At 43.3% G+C, this 20690-nt stretch overlaps 1 long non-coding RNA gene across 4 annotated transcripts in view; it reads left to right on the top strand.

The window, feature by feature from the left end:
- The window catches only part of LOC308478789, a 135566-nt gene that overhangs the window by 5723 nt on the left and 109153 nt on the right, over nucleotides 1-20690 (top strand). For all 4 annotated transcript variants that reach the window (XR_013987276.1, XR_013987277.1, XR_013987278.1 and 1 more), the window contains exon 3: nucleotides 19181-19299. This is a non-coding gene — a long non-coding RNA (uncharacterized lncRNA). The remainder of the gene's footprint in view (nucleotides 1-19180; nucleotides 19300-20690) is intronic.

Here is a 20690-nt window from a genome sequence, read left to right as displayed (position 1 = left end):
ATTTCCCCTTTAAAGTAGCGACATGTCAGAAGAACATACACTCATTCAAACAAGCGTATCAGAAAAGCCTGGGGAAAGAGTGGAGGGAAACCATTTGTAGGAGCAGGGGACATAATGTTCAATATCAAACATAAAAAATAGTCAGAAGCAACCTTGCTTAAGAAATCATCAATGTTTGTCAGCAGGAAAAAGAGGTGATTAATTTTTTTGTTCATTTTGCTAAGAGATGTATATAATTATTTTTTTCCCCTTTAGCTTTGCAAGCTCATAAATATCTCCAGGCTGGTTCTCTCCCCGTTTTTGTTTCTAACCCTTTCTGATAGAAGAATTGTTTGTTGAAGCAATGCAAACTTGTGCAAATATGCATGAACTTCAATCATGCTCGTGGGTTTTAGTAAGATTTAACCAACCAAGGGAGAAATGGGTTCACTAGTCTAGAACTCATGTATTTGAAGCTTTGGGGCTTGTGATCTCAAGCCTTTCTTTTCTCAGCCACACCACACAACTGCACAAGCCCACCGTGCCTGAAGCTGGAGAAAAAGAGAAGCGGGAGGGTTACAAAGTGAGAGACAGAAGAGGGCATGGGATGTTCTGGCCAGACATAATTCTCTCCACCTGGAAAGGTGCAGTATGGTTGTAAAGGTAAAGGGACCCCTGACCATTAGGTCCAGTTGTGGCTGACTCTGGGGTTGCAGCACTCATCTTGCTCTATAGGCTGAGGGAGCCAGCGTTTGTCCGCTGACAGCTTCCGGGTCATGTGGCCAGCATGACTAAGCCGCTTCTGGTGAACCAGAGCAGTGCACGGAAACGCCATTACCTTCCCGCTGGAGCGGTACCTATTTATCTACTTGCACTTTGACATGCTTTCAAACTGCTAGGTTGGCAGGAGCTGGGACCGAGCAACAGGAGCTCACCCCATCGTGGGGATTTGAACTGCCAACCTTCTGATCAGCAAGCCCTAGGTTCAGTGGTTTAGACCACAGCGCCACCCGTGTCCCTCTAGTATGGTTGTAGGTCTACCTGAAAATGAGTGGGGTGGCATCCAACCCAACTTCAAGCCCTGCATCTTCACTCAATGGAAAGGTGTGTTGTAGGATGACATTTGTTGCTCTCGGGGGAAGCTATCCCAATGGCGGCGCCACTGCCCCTTAGTTGGACAGTGCCGGGAGGGAGCAGGGTGATGGTTAGTTCAGGGCTGTGTCTGTGTGCTTGTGGCAGTGCCAGACTGGCTCTGCCAGTGAACCTGGGCAAGCTCAAATTTGCCACTTTCCCACCACGTCTTTGCAGTATCAAGGTAAGCAGCAGCAACGCCTCTCTTGGGAGGGCATCTCCCACCACGCTGCCCGTTCTTGAATGAGCCCCACTCCTTCTAAGTAAATGGCTTGTTTTCTTTTGTAGATGTGTTCCTCTTTCTGCATCCAAAGCCCTTATTCTCCATCCTCACATAGGTGGAAGTTGCTTATTTGAGTAGTGCACTTTTATTTGTTTTAATCCGTTTTCGGTGGTGGCTGGTGCCCTTTGAGACTAGAGGGGCAGAAGGTGGAGTCAAAACCAATGATAGGCAGAAACTATTTCTAGTTTTGTTCCCATTCTCCTCCCTGCTAAGTGGTACCAGGGCAAGACCTGAGACTAAGGAGAAGGAAGCTGACAGCCATTGTCCCTGCCTGGACTAGTTGTCATTAAGAAGGCAGGAACACGGGGGCTGGCCAAGGCCAGACTGAAGTTGGTGGGGCAGTGCCTCATTTGCCTGAATCAAGAAGTCTCCACTGCTCGTTTCCTTACAAAACCTCAAGGAGACTCACCACAAGAACCATAAAATACAACAAAACCACAAAACAGGAGAGCAGACCAAGAAATAAAAACAATTAAGAAACCAGCAATCAATATTTCCTAAATCATTGTTGTCATCATTCCCCAAGGGAGTAACAAAAGCCAGGTGGTAAAGTCCAGTCTTTAAGGCCTTTCAAAACAAAAAGTTTTTGACAATACAATGGAAGATCAATAAGGTTGAGTCCAAAGTCAACAGAAAAGACCCTCTTCCTCAGACTAACCAGAAATTGGTTCCAATCTGAGAGGACAACCTCCATAGATCATCTTAATATGCTGGCAGCTCATATGGGGTAAGGGTGTCCTTCAAGCCATTAAACTCTTTAAAGGTCAAAACCAGCACTTTGAATTGGGTCCAGAAACAAATAGGTTGTGTTGTTCCAGCCACAAAGTGACATGTTCCTGGTTGAATGGACCATGCCAGGATTAGATTGAAAAACTGTCTTCTGCTCTGCCATTTGGAGCTTGTCATCATTAATTAAATAGCCCAGAAAGCATTTACAAATAACTCATTCTTATTTTGAGGGCAGCAGGAGGAAGTTCTAAATTCAAATAATAGCCAGCACAAAAAAATGAACTTCCAGCCTTTATTCCTCATCCACAGGAAGCAATTGTTAACTCAGTTCTTCCAGGGTTTCCCTGGGCCCTCCTTTCACTGCTTTCCTTCCAGCAGGCATCTCTCTGCTGGGTCATCCTTTTCTTGATTCTTGCCAAAACTCATGTGGTTCTTCCTATTATTGCCATCAGTTGAAGCAACATGGGGATGTCCTTTAAAAGTTAACTTTAGATTTAAATAAACATGTGGTTTAGCACAAAGATAGGCTTCAGTTCAGCTTCCCAGTACTATAATTGATTGTTTGCCCACTTGGGGACCAAAGGTATCATATTTTCCCTTACTGAAGTGCTTTTGTGGGCATTTGGCTTCGATTAAAGCTTGACTCTATCACTTTGCTGCTATATACTTATTAGTTTCAATACAAACTCCTTGCTTGACAGGTCAGACTAGCAGCCTTCAGGTTTGCTTGTGGCTTCACCTTGTGGTGAGCTCCAGAGCTGCACCTTGCAGCATCTATCTAAGGCTCGAGACCGGCCCACCTGTAAGGCAAGGTGAAGTGACTGCCTCAGGTGGCAGGATCCACATGGGCAGAAGATTCAGCTTCCAAGGAATGCATTACTGTTGTGGTGGCAGTGACAACCGCAATGCCTCCTCGGCAGCTCCCATAATATCGCCTCTACAGTGGCCTCTCAGTGAATTGGGGGTGCTGTTGCTCACCTCTCACCCCTAGGGAGGAAATAATGGGGGCTGCCCCCAGGGGTCTCCTGGGCTCTGAACCTGCCCAGTGTGATTCAGAGCAGGTCCTTTCCCCTCCTATGAGAGCATTTGATTCCCACTGGGAAATCAAGTATGGTGATGTCCTGTGTGTCACACACGGTGTAGCATTAGATATTATGGGATGCCAAGGGGAGAGGAAGAAGAGACACTGGATTTGGCTGCTGCTTCATGTTAGCGGTCATGTGGATCCCAGAATGTCTACCTCCAGTCTTTGAGGGAGAGAATAAATAACTTTTATTTGTTCTCAATTCATCTTCTTTCTGAAATTTTGCATTTGTGCTTTTAAATAAAATAAAAAATACTCTAAACAGGGTGGGGGATGCATGTGGGTGTCTCCATGTCTCTCTATGTGTGTTCCAGTTCAAATAATAAAATCCTCAGCCTGAGTTTGCTGTTGGGTTCTTCTTCTTCTTCTTCTTCTTCGTCTTCTTCGTCTTCTTCGTCTTCTTCTTTTTAAGCATCCATCAGTGCCCGCAGCCTGGTGTTACTTACGAGCTGCTTGTGTTTTCTATTGATTTGGAGGTCATTTTTAATTTAACAGAAGAAGAGGAGTCTTTAAAAATTGGCACCACTTAACCAAACTTAAGCACTTTTTAAGTCTAAGCATTTTAGTGGGTGAGATTGAAGAAATTTGAAATCAATGGAATAATGTTTACTCAGAAATAAGTCCCATTAAGTTCAATGGGGTTTAGTCCCAATTATGCTGGTGTAGTATTTGTGGCATGAAATATTTGAATCACAACATAATAAGAGCCCTGCTGCATCACTCATCTAATCCATCATCCTTTTCTCATAGTGACCAACCTGATGTGTATGGGAAACTCACAAGGAGCAGGTGAGTGGTCCCAGATTCTAATATTATGAAAGAGGGAGAAAAATTCTGGCCACTTTCTTCACAATATGTATAATTTATATCCTTCTAACATGTCTCCTTTTACTCCACTTTTTTTCCAAACCACAAAGCCTCAAATGCTGTAAGCTTTCCTCATTAGGGATGGTGACAAAGTTCATTAAAAGTGAGCAAAAGAGCAAACTCCATCAAAGCTTGCAGGCTCATGCAGAAACCAATCCCCTGTCTTACATGCAAGGGATCACAGTCTTTGATACCAACCTTTTGATAAACTTTACATCTTGAACTTATCGCTGTTCTCAGTCTCCGAGCTGAAGCTCGCAGCTTGGCTCACTGTCATTGTCTTTGTAGTTTCTCTCCGATCTGATGTGATTAAACGGGTATTTGAACTATATGCACACTCGGTCTGTTATATTTAGATGATGGTTTTTTATTGCCCTATGCCTGTTTTTGGCACCACACAGCAAACTTAATGAAGATCTATCTATATCATCTATCTATCTATCTATCTATCTATCTATCTATCTATCATCTATCATCTATCATCTATCTATCTATCTATCATCTATCATCTATCATCTATCATCTATCATCTATCATCTATCATCTATCATCTATCATCTATCATCTATCATCATCTATCATCATCTATCATCTATCTACACATATACATATACATATATTCTCTCTCTCTCTCTCTCTCCCTCTCTCCACTCCTGATATGACTGTCAGCAATCAGCAGTATGAACTTCCAAACACAGCAAAGAGAAGAAATAATCTTTAATTTCTTATATGAAGATGTCATGATGCCATACATTTATTTCTTCCATTATTCCCAATAACCCATTCAGTGATTTAATCTTAGAAATTAAACAAGCACAATCAAGTTAAAGTGTGTATTGTTGACATTGCCCAGGAGCCAAAGAATTGTGAAACCAGTTCCATGAGTCCAATAAGGCCTTGGATGTGTTTTCTCAAGCAGCAGCCACACACCCCTACAAAATGTGGTGTGGTACACTCCATGAAACTGGAGAATGCTTCAAAAGCTGTTTGGGAGGTGACAGAGGGCTCCTCTGTTAAACAAAACAAATAAGTTCAAGATGCAATACTCTCGTGTGAGCCTAAGTACTGGTAGCTCCTTGCATCCCAGTCATTAGGTTATGTCAGTTTGTAAATCACCTAGGTGTAACATGATTAAGTCCATGTTTCTGGTGGTGTTATTACAACTGAAAACCTCTAATGCTCTCTGCTGCGACTGTAAGCATAACTCTCTAGTTTTCTGTTTCCTCACGCGTATGACAACTAAGAAGGTATGGAAGCATTCTGATAAATTCCACTAGTAACTCACCTTAGCGCTTTTGCTGAAGCAGGAACCTCTAACATTCAAATTGAATTTTGCTTTCAGGACAATTCAGTGGCAGCCTATGTTTGAAAACCCACTTTGTTTTCAAACCCTGCCCCCATATTTAGCTTCCTTCATAATTCCTTTGGAATGTTGTCCAGCCAGGACCCTGCAAATTTGCCTCAAATGTCATGTTAGGTGGAAATTGATTGCAATCCTAATGGAAGATGATGGATTAATACCCTTTTCCCATATACTCCTTCAGTTCAAGGGCATCTATTATGCTTCATTCTATAACTGGGAAGCCTTACATGATAGGAAGAGGAAGATAAGTAAGTAAAATATAGGCTTCCTCCTTGTATCAATATTTTATATAGTCTCCCTTCCCACCTAGGCCTTTGTTCTTCTCAGTTGGCCATAAGTTAAAAGTTCCCTCCCCCACCCCCAAATCTGTACTGCTCAGCAACAACCGTCTTTCACCTTTCATCTTCCAACCAATCATGTCAAAGCACTGTTGCACACAAAAGTCATCCATTTATGTCACCAACAGATGCTTAACTATTGCCATGGAGAACAAAAAGGAAGAGAAGGGGTAGTGGATTGTATGTTATAGTTTTCTATTGTTTCCAAAAGCCCATCTCTTTCCTATTTTTGCTAAAGTAAAATAAATGTGGGTCAGTGCAAGCAGGAGCTGATATAGATATTTCAAGACATTCCAAAAGAAAACTCAACCTAAAGCGGCCCAGTGATCAAAATCCTGCGAGCCAACTTGGTTACATTGATAACCATGTGTCTGTTTCAGATTGATTCATTACTCACAGACTCAGCATCAGTACCTAAAAAAAGTTAGGATGGCAAATGCCAAATGCCAAGGGTCCTGCAGGGTCCAAAGCTGTCAGTGCCAGCCTTCTTCTTGTAATGGTCCAGCATTCCAAAGAAAAGAAGCAGGCAAGATGGCAGTATCTGATGCCACCTTGATTTTCCCACAATTCCTCTGGGCCTCTCTTCAGAGGGCCATACTGTGCACCTCCACCTGTTCTGACTGCTGCTCACTGTAGTGGCACTGCCCACACCGCTGCCACCTGCCATGCCTAGGAGACTCACAAGGATGGCATTGCCTAGGTTCCCCTCAAAACAGGCACCTGTTGGTAGGTGTGGTTGTTTGTCAGTTTAGAAAGTCAACCATTTGTGTTGATGGGCAAGTCACTTGAAGCCCCCTAATTTCAATTAGGTTACTTCTTACATTATAGTCATAATAGTCCTTTCAGTGTACTTTTATGTATACATATAATTACTAAGATAAGGCCAGTTTGGGTTCAGTTGGCCAGAGCAAATGGTTCAGCAGGGGCAAATGAGGCATCATATGACAGCATTGAACAAGGAGTCTTTCCAGGAGCAAAAATTGGTTGTAAATCAGGAACAATAACAACCAAGAACGTTTGGTGGTTCCTTATACATCCCAACTGCAGTGTACTGCACCTGCCATGTTTTAGATATTTCAAGCATTTTACACAAAGGAGTTGAATTGTGTAGTCCCACCTTCTGTTTTGTATCTCAAAGTGGCAGGATTTTTGGAGGGCAACCTGAGAGCAAGTTCTTCTGACATCAGTTGGCTCTGAAAAATCTAAATGTATCCATTCTCCTAGTGTGATTTTAACAAATGCTATTGGACTACTTTTTTTGTTCCCGACTCATTTAACATAGCAGCTCCACAGAAATCGGCAAACACATTTGATTATGGAAGGATGTCACATTCTGTGTTTATTGATCAAATGACAAGCATTTACTGTTACAAAAGTAACATTTTCAGATTTCATTCCCAATCTGTGATGCCCCCCTTCTTTGAGAACTGCAGTGGACTGAACCGGTTTGTGTGAAAGCGTAAGGCAGACAGTATATTAGCTTCCCTTTTAAATCTATGACCTTGGGCATTTGAGCTAGTGATTAAGTCCCTGCAAATCCAATCAGCTGCACATTAACTCTTATTTATTCATTTTTAATGTGTTACGATGATCTTCATCTTCTTATTCAGAAGAAAATAAACTTGCATTGTTAATTCTTTTAAATCACCTGGAAAATGAAGAGAGCCATATTTTAATCATCTGGGTATACAGACCTCATATATAGCCAGAGCAATTTAATAAGCTCATAAAATGAATGCCCCTCTGTAGGTGTAGAAAACTAATAAATGTTTGATGTGTAATATAAACACATTTTCCTATATTCTATCCATATCAGACACCTCTTACCCTTCCTTTTTCTTTCTTTCTCTGAGTGTCACTTTTTGTGTTCCTCTATCGCCTCTGGATTTCCCCAAAACTATCTTGAAAGCTCATTTTTGAGTCCCTATCAGCTCCACACCTGCATTGACCAACCTAAGTCCTCTTTGCAGGGTTTATTGCAGTGTGTAGTGTTTTCAGGAGTACTTAGGTCACGGTGCTGTGCCACTAATACAGCTATCATTATTATTACTACCAGTAGTCATTGTAAATAGTATTCAGATCACTATTATTATCATCAGTATTATCATCACTATTGACACTACTAGTAGAATCCTTTTTTGGTTTTTGATAATAATGTTTATTTGTTTTCAATTACAGTCCAATAATAGTCTCATTATAGCAATGCCAAATTATAACACAATTACAAATACCAGTCATTCAGATACCAAATTATATAATTTAGGTGACCCCCCCCCCCCCGTGTGCTAGAATTGATGGTTTGATGATTTTCTTTATTTCTGTGTTCCAACATTTTATTCATTTCAATTACACTCCAGTCAAGATAACAATTCCTTATACAACAACTGCAATATTAACAACATCCATTCGTATTAACACATTAAATGATTCACAAAACTACAGGTGAGGCACTGAAACTATATCCTTATTCTTCCTATGTGTGGCAATTATTCTTTCCGTGATCTTTCTTCCTGTCCCTGTAAAATGTTATGTCTATCTTTGTTGCTGTTCTCCATCATACATTAGGCGGAGCTAATATCCCATTGTTGTTCCAGAAATTCTTCTTTGCTCTGTCCCATGCTTCTTTGTTTTGCAGCTGCAAAAATCACACTGTTCCAATAAATAACCTGTTTTCGCCATTTTCCCTCTCAGCCTGGAAAGGAAAGTGATCTGTTGAACTGCAAATGACTCAGTAATGAAGTCATTAAGCACCCTTAAACCACATGTAATATTTCCATCTTTCTTTTCTTTTATTCTTTTATTTATTTTATTACTTAAAATATTTATAGACTCCTTCCCCACCTGTTTGAAATGGTGTATGCTATTCAAAGTCAACATATTAAGATAATACAATAGAACAAAACATCCAGCATTAGTTATGAAAATGCTCCCCATGCTATTAATGCAATCAAATCCCTGCTGAAATATTGAAATAAATAGCCCTAATGGAAAATAGGCAGACACGGGCTCCATCTCATGTTGGAAGGCAAGCTATTCCCAAGCCTGGGGGCCACCGGCCTAAACTCTTGCCATTGTTGTTGTTGTTTAATCGTTTAGTCGTGTCCGACTCTTTGTGACCCCATGGACCAGAGCACACCAGGCACTCCTGTCTTCCACTGCCTCCCGCAGTTTGGTCAATCTCATGCTGGTAGCTTCGAGAACACTATCCAACCATCTCGTCCTCTGTCGTCCCCTTCTCCTTGTGCCCTCCATCTTTCCCAACATCAGGGTCTTTTCCAGGGAGTCTTCTCTTCTCATGAGGTGGCCAAAGTATTGGAGCCTCAGCTTCACGAGCTGTCCTTCCTGTGAGCACTCAGGGCTGATTTCCTTAAGAGTGGATAGGTTTGATCTTCTTGCAGTCCATGGGACTCTCAAGAGTCTCCTCCAGCACCTTCATGGATCCCTTCTTGGATCACTGCCTTGCCATGGTGAAGGAGCTTGAATAACTCAGAGAAGCTATGAACTATGCCGAGCAGGGCACCCAAGATGGACAGCTCATAGTGGAGAGTTTTGACCAAACGTGATCCACCTGGAGCAGGAACTGGCAAGCCACTCCAGTATCCCTGCCAAGAAAACTCCATGGTCAAAGACAACAAACTCCTGCCATTAGGTCATACCAAACGAGGCTCAGTCCCTTGACTGCAATTACTTTAAGAGCAGGGCATGGAGAGCAAAGTACAGTCCCTGTTTTAATTTCCATGTATGCTGTGGGAGACAGCACTGCAGAACCAGTATAGCCATTTCATACCTGATTGCTATGCAAAGTGGCTCTCAGTAGATAACACCCAGGAGACTGCATTCTCCCAGAGGTATGCCTATATGGAGTCATTTGCATCTTCTAGTGCAGTTTTCATCTGTCAATTAAAAGATCCAAAGAAAGAGCAAATAACAACAACAATAACAAACCCACTTCCTCCCTGCCCGGCCCCAATCAGCATTCAAAACTCCCAGAAACCCTTCTTTACGGAACAAATGGCAGTTTGTGGTGAAATTGGTGCATTCGTTTACAATTAAATTTAGAAATTTAATAAAAAGATATCTCTTGTTAGGGAGGGAGGAACATTCAGCCCCTGATTGAAGTGTCTGGAAAGCTCAGTTATGAAAAAGGCTTATATTCAGATCCAAATGTATGATCAAAGCGCGGCAATAAATAAGTGCGACAGAAATAATAAGCAGTTCTAATGTACCAACCCTTAAACAAAACAAAAACAAAAATCATTTTAGTATAAAGTTAAAGAGCAGGAAATAGATGGAAATGCTGAATTATAAGGCTGCTGGGTGTGATTATGGCATGTATAATTAAATGGATGAGAGATCATAAAAGGGAAGAAAATCTAGGTGAAAGGAAATACAATGAAGAAAGACTTTTTTTTTAAGGGTTTGGAGTCAAATTCAGACCAAGGAGAGAATACTTTGGATAAAACCACACCACACTGTACTAGCTGTATATAGCCAGAAGGCAATATAAAATGTAGTATAATGTTAGGCAGGTGATTAATTATACTGATTATCATATCTTGACCATTTTGCAGACCAGAAACCGAGCTCTTTGCCTTAAGGCTGCACCTTTCCAAGACACAGGCGTTTTGTTATCTAGTAGGGAGAGGCAGGAGCTGCTGATGTTACAGGCTTCCTTTACCAGTTGAACCACTGAGGTCCAGCTCCAAGGGCCTTCTGGTGGTTCCCTCCCTGCAAGAAGTGAGGTTACAGGAAACTAGGCAGAGGGCCTTCTCAGTGGTGGCGCCCGCCCTGTGGAACACCCTCCCATCAGTTGTCAAGGAAATAAACAACTATCTGACTTCTGAAGACATCTGAAGGCTGCCCTGTTTAGGGAAGTTTTTAATGTTTGATATTTTACTGTGTTTTTAATGTTCTGTTGGGAGCTACCCAGAGTGGCTGGGGATACCCAGCTAGATGGATGGGGTATGAATAATAAATTATTATTATTATTATTATCATCATCATCACACATGTATTTATGGATGTGGCACTGGCAGTCCCATAGATTTTCAGACATTTTCTCTATATTGCGTCTAAGGAATGCACCACGTATTGTCTCGCATTGTTTTATTAACAGACTACCTTAGGTAATCTAATTTGGTGCGGCAATAAAAAATTTCATTTTATGTCATGTACTTAAAAGAAAAATACATACAAAAAGGTGGCTTTACTGAACTCATTACTTACTAAATCAAATGAGCACTCTTGCCTTATGTTTAATGTTCTCAGAATGTTTTGAAACAGTTCAGTCAACAGGTTCTGCCATTTTAGAAAAACCTTTTAAGTCCATGGAAGAAGTTATGAAGCACATCACTCAAACTGAAACCTTGACCTTCTCTCTGTATTATAACGTTATACAATTGAGCCAGAAATGGAATGTTTTCTCCCCAGCTCAGATGATGAGCTTTAAAAGAAGTAGAGAATATATGGGCATAGGGCAAGAATAGCCAACATATTGTCCTTCAGATGTTGGTGAACTGCAACCAGTGGTGGCTGGTGCCTATTGAGACTGGTAGAGCCAAAAGCAGGAAGACCAACAGTAGGTGGCGCCAGAGCCAATGACTGGCAGAGCCAACTAATTCAAGTTTTGTCCCCATCCTTCTCCCTGATGAATTCTAATAGGGACAATTCTGAGATGAAAGAGGAGGAAGTTGACAGTCAGTGTTGTAAGTAAGCAGGCAGGCACGGTCTGTCTATCTAAGTACAGACTGAGGTTGGTGGAGCAATGCTGTGTTTGCCCTAATGAACTAACCTTCACTGGCTGCAATTTCCATCAGCTTCAGCCATCGTGGCCAAAAGCATAGGGATAATGAAAACAGGGCCGTCTTACCCATAGGCGCTAGAGGTGTGGGGCACCCGGGTGCCGAGCTCTCAGAGGCGCCAGGCCGAGAGTCCGGGGCCTGAGAGTTGAGTCTGGGAAAGAGCCCGCCCATTGGTCGGAGCGCCGTGATGGGCTCTTCTGCTGCAGGCGGCTCTGTGCCGTGGGTTCAGGGGTGACCGAGCCAGTGAGATGCTGATGCAGCCGGCCAGCTCTGCCCTCCTGCACACCTGGGACTGGCCAACCTGGGAGGGGCAGATCTTTGCACTCCGGTGCCACATATGCTTAAGACAGCCCTGAATGGAAGAGGACCCTTCTGTGCTGGTCCCGAGGGTCAACCGTGTGGCGAGGTCCGAGTCCAGTCTAAGGTTGAGGGTGTGGTATGGAGGCTGTCCATCAAAGCTGAAGGCAGGGAGTCGGGTGAGGTCAGGAACTCTGGCAGAAGAGCAGGGCAGGGTGCAGGCAGGAACAGGCTACCAACAATGTTGCTCCTGCAACCTGGGACTGCAGCTGGCTGGCTTTTATCTGCCCCGAGGCATAGGGTGGCCCCGGACCACAGGTGACTCGCCTCTCCTGGCCTGGAGGTGAGTACTCCTCCTGCTGGAACTTAGTTCCCTCCGCCTCTCTGCCCTGAGCCTCTGCAGCTCAGGAGAGGCTGGAGGGTTACCGGACCCAGAGGCAACCTCAGCTTCCCCTGATGGGGCTGAGAGTGGAGCACCTGCAGGCAATGGGTCCTCCATCGCCTCAGGAGCCAGAGCAGACTCAGCTGGTTCCTGCACCTGAGGATCCAGCACAGGTGAGGACCCTTCAGGCTCAAGCCCCAGCTCAGCTGGTTCTGGAGGCGGGGACTCCTGTGCAGGCTGGGATTCCTCAGGTTCAGCCTCAGAGTCCGAATCCCAGGCCATCACACCTTCACTGGCCACCCTGGGGAAAAGGATTCTAGACTAATTGGACCTTTGGGATGATCCATCACTGCTCTCTGTATGTTCTGAGGTCATGAAGGAGGAATCCATGCCACAGTGTTTTCCCAGCCCAGCCCTTATGTCAGGAATGAATGGAGAACTGTGACCCTCCAGTTGTTGCTGGACTATATATCTCATAATCCGTGACCACTGACCATGCTGAGTGGGGCTGATGGGAGTTGACATCCATCAGCATCTGAAGTCCCACACATTTTCCATCCCTGCCCTATGCTGTGGTAGAAAAGAGCCACAGCTTGGTCTCTTACAGGATGCTGCATTAACTAGCAAACATGAAGCCTCTACTCTTCTGTCACTAAAGGAACTCTTGCAAATGAGGGCACACAAATCTGCAGTTATAAGAAGGTAATTTTGCATTCCTATCCACAGTGCGGTCTCCATGCAAAAAAAGAGAGAGCTTTTCTTGATATCCATTGCATCAGCAGAACAGGATAATGCAAATAAGCTTCAAGCTATTTCTCATCATAAACAATAACAAGTTGAATTGCTTGTCAATATGCTATTTAGTATTTGGCCTATATGTTCTGCCATTCCTTCATATTTTATACTGAATTTTGGATGATAACATTGGCATTCAGCTTAGTATGATACTCAAAGCCTTCAACACTGCAAAAGCAGCATGCCTAAATGCATATTGTAGCATCCATCAATTAGCTTTGCCACTGAGCAGATGAAAACTGGCTTGGCTTAGAGCATTTGATGGATTTAGGAGCTCCAATATAAAGTGGATCCATACTTTTGTTAGATCTAATTTCCACAAAGGACATTTAGTAGGAGCTAAGGATCAAGAAGCCATTTGGATTTGTGGCTGTGCACATATGTTAAGCAGTCATTTTCACTCCTTTTTAATTAGTTCCCATGGAAGAAATGCTTAAGCAGCTCTGAATCTTCAAACTGCAGCTAATTCAAGGCAAAAACAAACCCATTTTTGATTATTCTGTTATTTATTTCATGAAAGCCACGGTCCATCAAAGTAAGCTGGGGCATGTAGAACTTCAAAGATGGCAATGACAAAAGCCCAGAAAATTTTGTTAAAATACCCAGCTTCACATGTTCCAAGGAAGTAGAGAGGGAACACAAAGTTGAGCAGAGGTGCTCAGCAACATTAGAATCATTGCAAGCAGAATGGAGGCAAGCACACATGCCACCTCAAGCATGCCACCTCACCTTGATCGTGGGCACACCCATACTTCCGCTTGTCCTGGACTTTCTAGGCATGGGGTCCGAGCAGTTTTCCCTATGCACCACCACCCCTTTCAGCACAAAATTTCAACATCCAGTACTACCTCAATACAGCTGCAAGCTGCCATCACTGGGCTCCATTGAAAATGGCTTTTCCATGCAAACCAGGAAGTGACCTCTCCAGACAATGGAACAACTTCTTTTCTTACATCTGCAGCTGTGATCTCCTGGGTGGCACAGATGCCGTTGGCAGTCAAATGCACATGTGTACTCTGTCCATTCCCCTCCCTCTCACCCACCACTCTGCACAGTCCTGGACGTGGGCAACCCATGCTATGCCACCATCCAGAATTCTGTTTCTTCTGCAGCCTTGGGGAGTGTTGCAGGGCTGTAGAAGAGCAATTCTTACCAACCATAAGGGAGCCAAATCTATTTCCATGTGTATCTTCGGGTACTTTCTTCCTTCTGTGCTACAGCAGCCTTCCCAACCTGGTGCCCTTTACCTGCTGTGAGACCACAGCTCCCATCAACCCTGACCATTGTCTATGCTGGTTGGGGCTGATGGGAGTTGAAGTCCAAGACATCTGGGGGACATCAAGTAGAGGAAGGCTGTGCTAGAGGCAAGATGAATGGCTGTCAGCACAACCCTACATGTCTCATTAGGTTTAAGGGGACTTGCTTCCAGGAAAGCAAGTCTGGAATTTGAATCTGAGTATTGAGCATACCTGGATCCTGTGATGTCTAGTCTTTGTTGCCTCGCTCAGCTTCACTGAGCTTTCCTTCCTTCCTTCAGCATCTATTGTGACTGCAGGCATAGATCATCATCACTGAGTGTCAGGTTATGGAAGCTGTTCTGTCTTAATGCTGCTGCAGTTGCCGTTGAAACCCTTGGCTCAGAGCCTGACCTTACCAGAAGAAGCAGCAGCTGCTGTGTCTTAAGCTTCAGTGCATTAACCAAAGAGATGTTAACATCTACACAACAAACTCAGAAACAGCCAAGGCTGGAAGCAGTGAAGTCAGATTTTTGCTGGCAGCAGGTGGCTCCAAGAACCGATGTGGTAAGGGAAGTCAATATCTTGCAAGGCTCCTGGCAGCAGTCAGCCATATGTGCCACAAGCCCCCTATTGGTTAGATTATTGGACACAGGATTGGGAAAGATGGGCTCAATTTCCAATTTATTCATCATATTGTTAAGTATCCATGTGAAAATCATTGCTAGCTACTGTCAGTTCTCCATCTGGAAAATGGTGATTATGACCTACCTCATAGGACTCTTTTCTGAGAACAAATGGCACTGCAGAAAACGGGGGGGGGGGGGGACTTTGTAAACTAAAAGAAGAAGAAGCAACATTGAAGTTGTTTATAAATCCTAGGAATATGTCCTTTTCGGTTATGAAAGCACTCAACATTTCATGTAATTAGAAGCTTTGCACTATTATTTTCCATAATAAATCAGAGGATTCTCTTTTATCTTTTTGATGGCTGTGGCACACTGAGTTGGCATTTGTAAGGTGTGATTGTGCGATGAAACTATTTTGGAACTGGTAATTGCTAATTGAACACTATTCAGCCCTAGAAATAGATAACTCTCCAACATATCAGTTTGTACCAGTTCCCATACCCCTGGCAGACATGCAACGATAATTCTGTTTCGGTCACTAAAACCAGAATTTTGTAAATGTGAACATGATGCTGATAGCGAGTTCTTCTGTATTTAAAAAACTAGAATAGTAGATCTGTGTAAATAAGTATGTATCAAAAACGCAAAAAGACATTATATCATCATCAACAAAATAATCTACAGCTCATCTTATTACATTAAACTATTTTAAAAAATAATAATCCAGATTTCAGTTGCTATTTAATTGCAAAATGCAAAATGCAAGATTTCTGCTACATTTAAGTAGCTTGACAAAAAGGATCTACCAATCAAAGTTTTCTGCTTATGAAATTTAGCAGGAACACACCAGTCCACAGCGTCTTCCATGGCAGTAGAGCCTCACTCCAAAACAGTGCATGTGACAGCCTAGGAAGAGGGAGATGGAGGCCTTTATGAGAGAAACTTGGCTATTCAGTGAGGCTTACTCCCATGTGATACAGAGTGACTTGCACCTGCCTTGCTAGCTTTCCAGAAGAGAAATGAACAAGAAGGCACCACTGATCTCTTCCACCATTGATTCATCTGGTCATCAGCTGCTGCAGCACTCTTTGCAAATAAACCATTTGTCATTTGTTCCAGCAGCTGCTGCTCCCTAATTGGTTGCTGCCCAAACAAACTACTTGTATCCACTTTGCAAAGATAGCTGCACTGGTGGAGCAGGAGGACCAAACAGAGAATCTCCTTCTTTGAGACCACACAATGCAGTGAAGGTAAGTAAGTAAAGCTGGGATCCTATACATGGTTTGATGGGAACAAGTCTCATTGTCTAGGGAATGGGTGGGTCCAGTGGTGTAGCATGGGTTGCTCACACCCGAGGCCATGTGTAGGGGGCGGGAAAGAAATGGATGGAGTATGTGCACATGGTTGAATGAGATGGTTAGACAGTGTTCTCGAAGCTACGAACATGAGTTTGACCAAACTGCAAGAGGCAGTGGAAGACAGGAGTGCCTGGCGTGCTTTGGTCCATGGGGTCACGAAGAGTCGGACACGACTAAACGACTTACCAACAACAACAATGTGCACATGTTGTCTGGAGATGTCACTTCTTGGTTCGCATGAAGAAGCAGTTTTCAACAGAGCCCAGCAACGGAAATACAGTGGTACCTCTGGTTGCAAACGGGATCCGTTCCGGAGCTCTGGTTGCATCCCGAGGAATTCGCAACCAGAGGTGCCATTTCTGTGCATGCGCACAGTGCATAGAGTGCTTCTGCGCATGCGCGTGCGATGAAACCCGGAAAAATACTTTCAGGTTTGCCACGTACATATCCAGAAAGATACGTAACCGGAGGTGAACGCAAGTAGAGGTACCACTGTATGCATCTGTATTAAGGCAGCAGCAGGTGTTGAAATTTTGTGCCCCCCTAACAATTTTGAGAACGGGGTAATCACCCCTGTGAGCCCCCCCCCCAATGCTACACCACTGGGTTGATCACTGTATTAAGGCCCTATATGCACTATGAATTTTAAGCAGTATCATGTCACTTTGAGAGTCATGGCTTCCTCCCATAAATTCTGAGGACTATAGTTTGTTAAGGGTGCTGAGAATTGTTAGAAGTCTCAAAAGACCCACTGAGTTTAGAGCTGCTTGCTTCCCATAAGTTGGCCTAGGATTTGAGCCTCAATCATCTTTCTCCCATTTTCATGTTTTCTTAAATATATATTTTGTTTTTCCTAAGTATGTTTTATTTTGATTTAACCATTTCTTAGTTGTGTTATTCGATTATTCTCAAGCCTTGACATGTCCCCAAATTTTGTTCTGCTATGGTCTACACAAAGCAACCTAAAGGAAAATAAGCTCTCATGCAGCTTTATCAAAACTCCTAAATAGATAGCACATCATGCTGAAATTGTCTTTGAAATGAGTTATAGAGTGTAAATGTGCCTGTGGGACTGGCCAATACATGTTGGGAAGCATATAACATATATTTACACTGACTTTTATCGAAAGAATACACTACTGGAAAAAGTCAAAGACAGCCCCTGAAATGCACTGCTTCAAAAATGCATCATGAAAAATATCATGCTTACCAAGGAGGAGACCTTCAAGTCCCTTTGGGATATTTAAGCTACAATATTTGAAGAACTTGGTGGCTGAAACAGAGAACCATAAGTCAGAAAACAATTATATTTGACCCTAGCGACAGCCTTTTTGTGAGCTGTTATGGAGCAACTGAGAAATTTCATTGCCCTTTGGGAGGATCAATATCTATAAAACAGACACAGTTAAGAGAGACAACAAAAATAGTATACAATTTGTTTCTTTTTATAAAGAATGTGCTTTCCCCTTCCCCCTCCACCCTCACTGAAAGCTTTGGCACTGCACACAAACAGTTTGGGTTTGGTAGTTTTCATAGTTCTCTTTCTCTATATAGGCAGCTTTTGGTTAACTGCATGTGGCTGTCAAGATGCGGCAGAGAGATGCGGCAGGGAGACCATTTTGGGTTCTGGCCCCGCCCACTGCCAGCATGCAACTCCAGACAGATTAACACTGAGGGAATATGCCCCTCCGCAGAGGGGAAACATGCTTCTCCACTGCTGAGAGAGAAGGGACTATTTATTATTGTGCTTAAGGGCCAGATCATACTTCAAAATGAATAGTATTGGATATTTCACCAGTATTTGTTGATACACGACTGATACAAAACCAAAAGCTTACTAAAAAGAAAAGAACCCTTTAGTGGGTTTGATGCTTTAATTTGCTGGCAGCCAATGAGAGTGATCGGGGCAACCTGGTCCGATGGGCAGTATATTATTATTATTATTATTATTATTATTATTATTATTATTATTTATTCTGTACATCGGGGGAGGGCTGTGTGGAGAGTCTTCCTTTAAATTCCTAGGAGTTTATCTCAGTGAAGACCTTACTTGGAAGATCATTACAACCCAGGTGGTTAAGAAAGCCCAACAGTGACTCCATCTCCTCAGAGTATTGCGGAAGAACGATGTCAATCAACATTTGATTATCTCCTTCTACCGGTCCACAATAGAAAGTGTCCTTTCATACTGCATCACGGTGTGGTACGCCGGTTTGACATCAACTGATAGGAAGTGCCTACAGAGGGTGGTGAATACAGCACAAGATATTATGGGCTGTCCTGTGAATCCACTGGATGGCATTGCAGAAGAACGTTGCCACAGGAGAGTGAGGAAAATTCTCAGGGATGATTCACACCCTGGCTGGCACTTTCTTGATCTCCTGCCCTCGGGCAGAAGATATAGAAGCATGATTAGTCGCACCAACAGGGTAAAGAACAGCTTATATCCATGGGCTGTTAGGCTGCTGAATGAAAAGATAGCAACATGGCAACTGACTTTTGGGTTTGGTGGGTGTGCGTCAGTAGACAAGGGGAATTAAGACTAAGAGAGCTGAGTGGGGAGTACTCATGTAATCTCACTGTATACAAGTTGTACAAGTGACAATAAAGTATTTCAATTCCAGTTTCAATTTCAATTATTATTATTAGTCAAGTGACCTCTTTCCAAGTCTGTAAAAAGAAGGTCCCCCCTCCCCCATCTCTGAGATAGAAGGGGTATCTTAATACTTGGTTTAAGTGCCCATTCATTCTTGGGTGTGAACAGCATTGGATATTTTGGTACAAAATGAAAAGATTATTAAAAAGAAAAGAAAGCTTCAGTCGAGTGACCTCTTCCCAAGTCTGTCACTAACCTCATTAAGCTACTTGAAAATACAACAGTGACTCTCAACCTTATTCGTTCCCTGCAGGCTTTGAAACATATTGAAGGGGAAATAGTGAAGAACAGCGACTCTGCAGCTCTCAGACAGCTAGCTAATAACAGGTTGCTCATCTGAGGTCAGAGGTACCCAAGCCATCAAAATGCAAGGTGAGTCGAGCAAAGTAGCCCTTCGGAGAAAATTCTATGTGAACTGAGGAGGTGGGATAGATGCCCAGTAAAATGTCAGCTTATGGCCTTTTGCCTCATGTTCCAGAGGCTCTCTGCCTCCCCCACCATTGACTGCCATGACAGCTCACCCCTACAGATGAGGAAATATGGTGGAAGTCAGCTTTGAGTCAGTAACACGTGCAAGGAAATGGCCTGGCAGCCGCCTTTGTGTTAGAGCAGGGGCAGGTAGATAATATAAAGAAAAGCCCGAAAGGAAAAGCTCCGAAAAGATGGTATGGAACGCAGTACATTATAATGGTGCCCTTTCGACCTGCTCGCCATAAGTGCTCATCTATAATGCACACTACGAAATGCCCTCATACTTGACATGCCATCTTCTGCTTCTCTGTCCAAGGAGATGTCTTCGATGGTAATTCAACTGTGTCAAAAGCCAGCTTTTAGCCACAGGAATACAGTTTCATATACACTTCTTTTTTTTAAAAAAAGAACTGCCATAATTGGCAGAATATGGGCTGTAAAAAACACAGTCATACTGTAAACGTAAGCCAGCCTTCTGGTGTCCTGTGAATGTCTTGGACTGCAATTCCTCTCAGGCCTAGCCAACATGGGAGCTGCGGTCAAACACATCTAGAGTCCCTGTTAAGTGCAGTGAGATTGACTTCTGAGGAGGCCTGCAGAGAACCCGGCGGCTTATCTGTTTACACTGTCTCTTTGCAGCAATAAGTATTTTAGTCATCATTTATGCAATTGAGGCAAAAGTGGGTGGAGCACAGAGACGCTGAATTGCACCCAACATGGGGGGGGTCATCGCCGTGTGTGTGTGACGTCACATGTGTATGACATCACATACACACGGCACTGGCACGCTGGGCTCCTCAAAGGGTTGTGCCAGAGTGCTAGACCTCTGGCACAATCCTGTTTTTGAGCCCAGAGGACCTCCTTGTCCTGCACTGGCAGTCTGGGTTCATCAGAGGGTTGCATGAGAGTGCTGGGCCTTCAGTGCTCTGGTGTGACCTCTGAGCGTCATGATTTTCTATGTTTGGCTGGCTTAGTCTGGATTTTGCTGGCACAGTCAGTCAACTCAGGCAACTTTTCCTCCTTCCAGGGGAAAAAACACGAATGAATAACATTAAACCCTATTGATTGATGATCTTCTAAAATTAAATGTAGTATGTTCCCCTACTTTAACATAATTCATTGCGTATGGAAAAATCATCTCTGCCCTGATGACCGGTACAATTATATGCTTCATTAAAGTGCCATGTATGTCCTTAAGCACCCGCACTGATTGATCGTGGCAGCAGTAAAGAGCTCATAAACCTTTGTGAGTGTATAGATGCTCTTGGATAAAACCTGGGCACAGTGCATTG

This window comes from Podarcis pityusensis (assembly GCF_964106645.2).
Source record: "Podarcis pityusensis genome assembly, chromosome: 6".
Taxonomy (NCBI): domain Eukaryota; kingdom Metazoa; phylum Chordata; class Lepidosauria; order Squamata; family Lacertidae; genus Podarcis; species Podarcis pityusensis.
The sequence above is the reverse complement of the archived record's forward strand: the minus strand, read 5'-3'. Positions and strand labels throughout refer to the sequence as shown.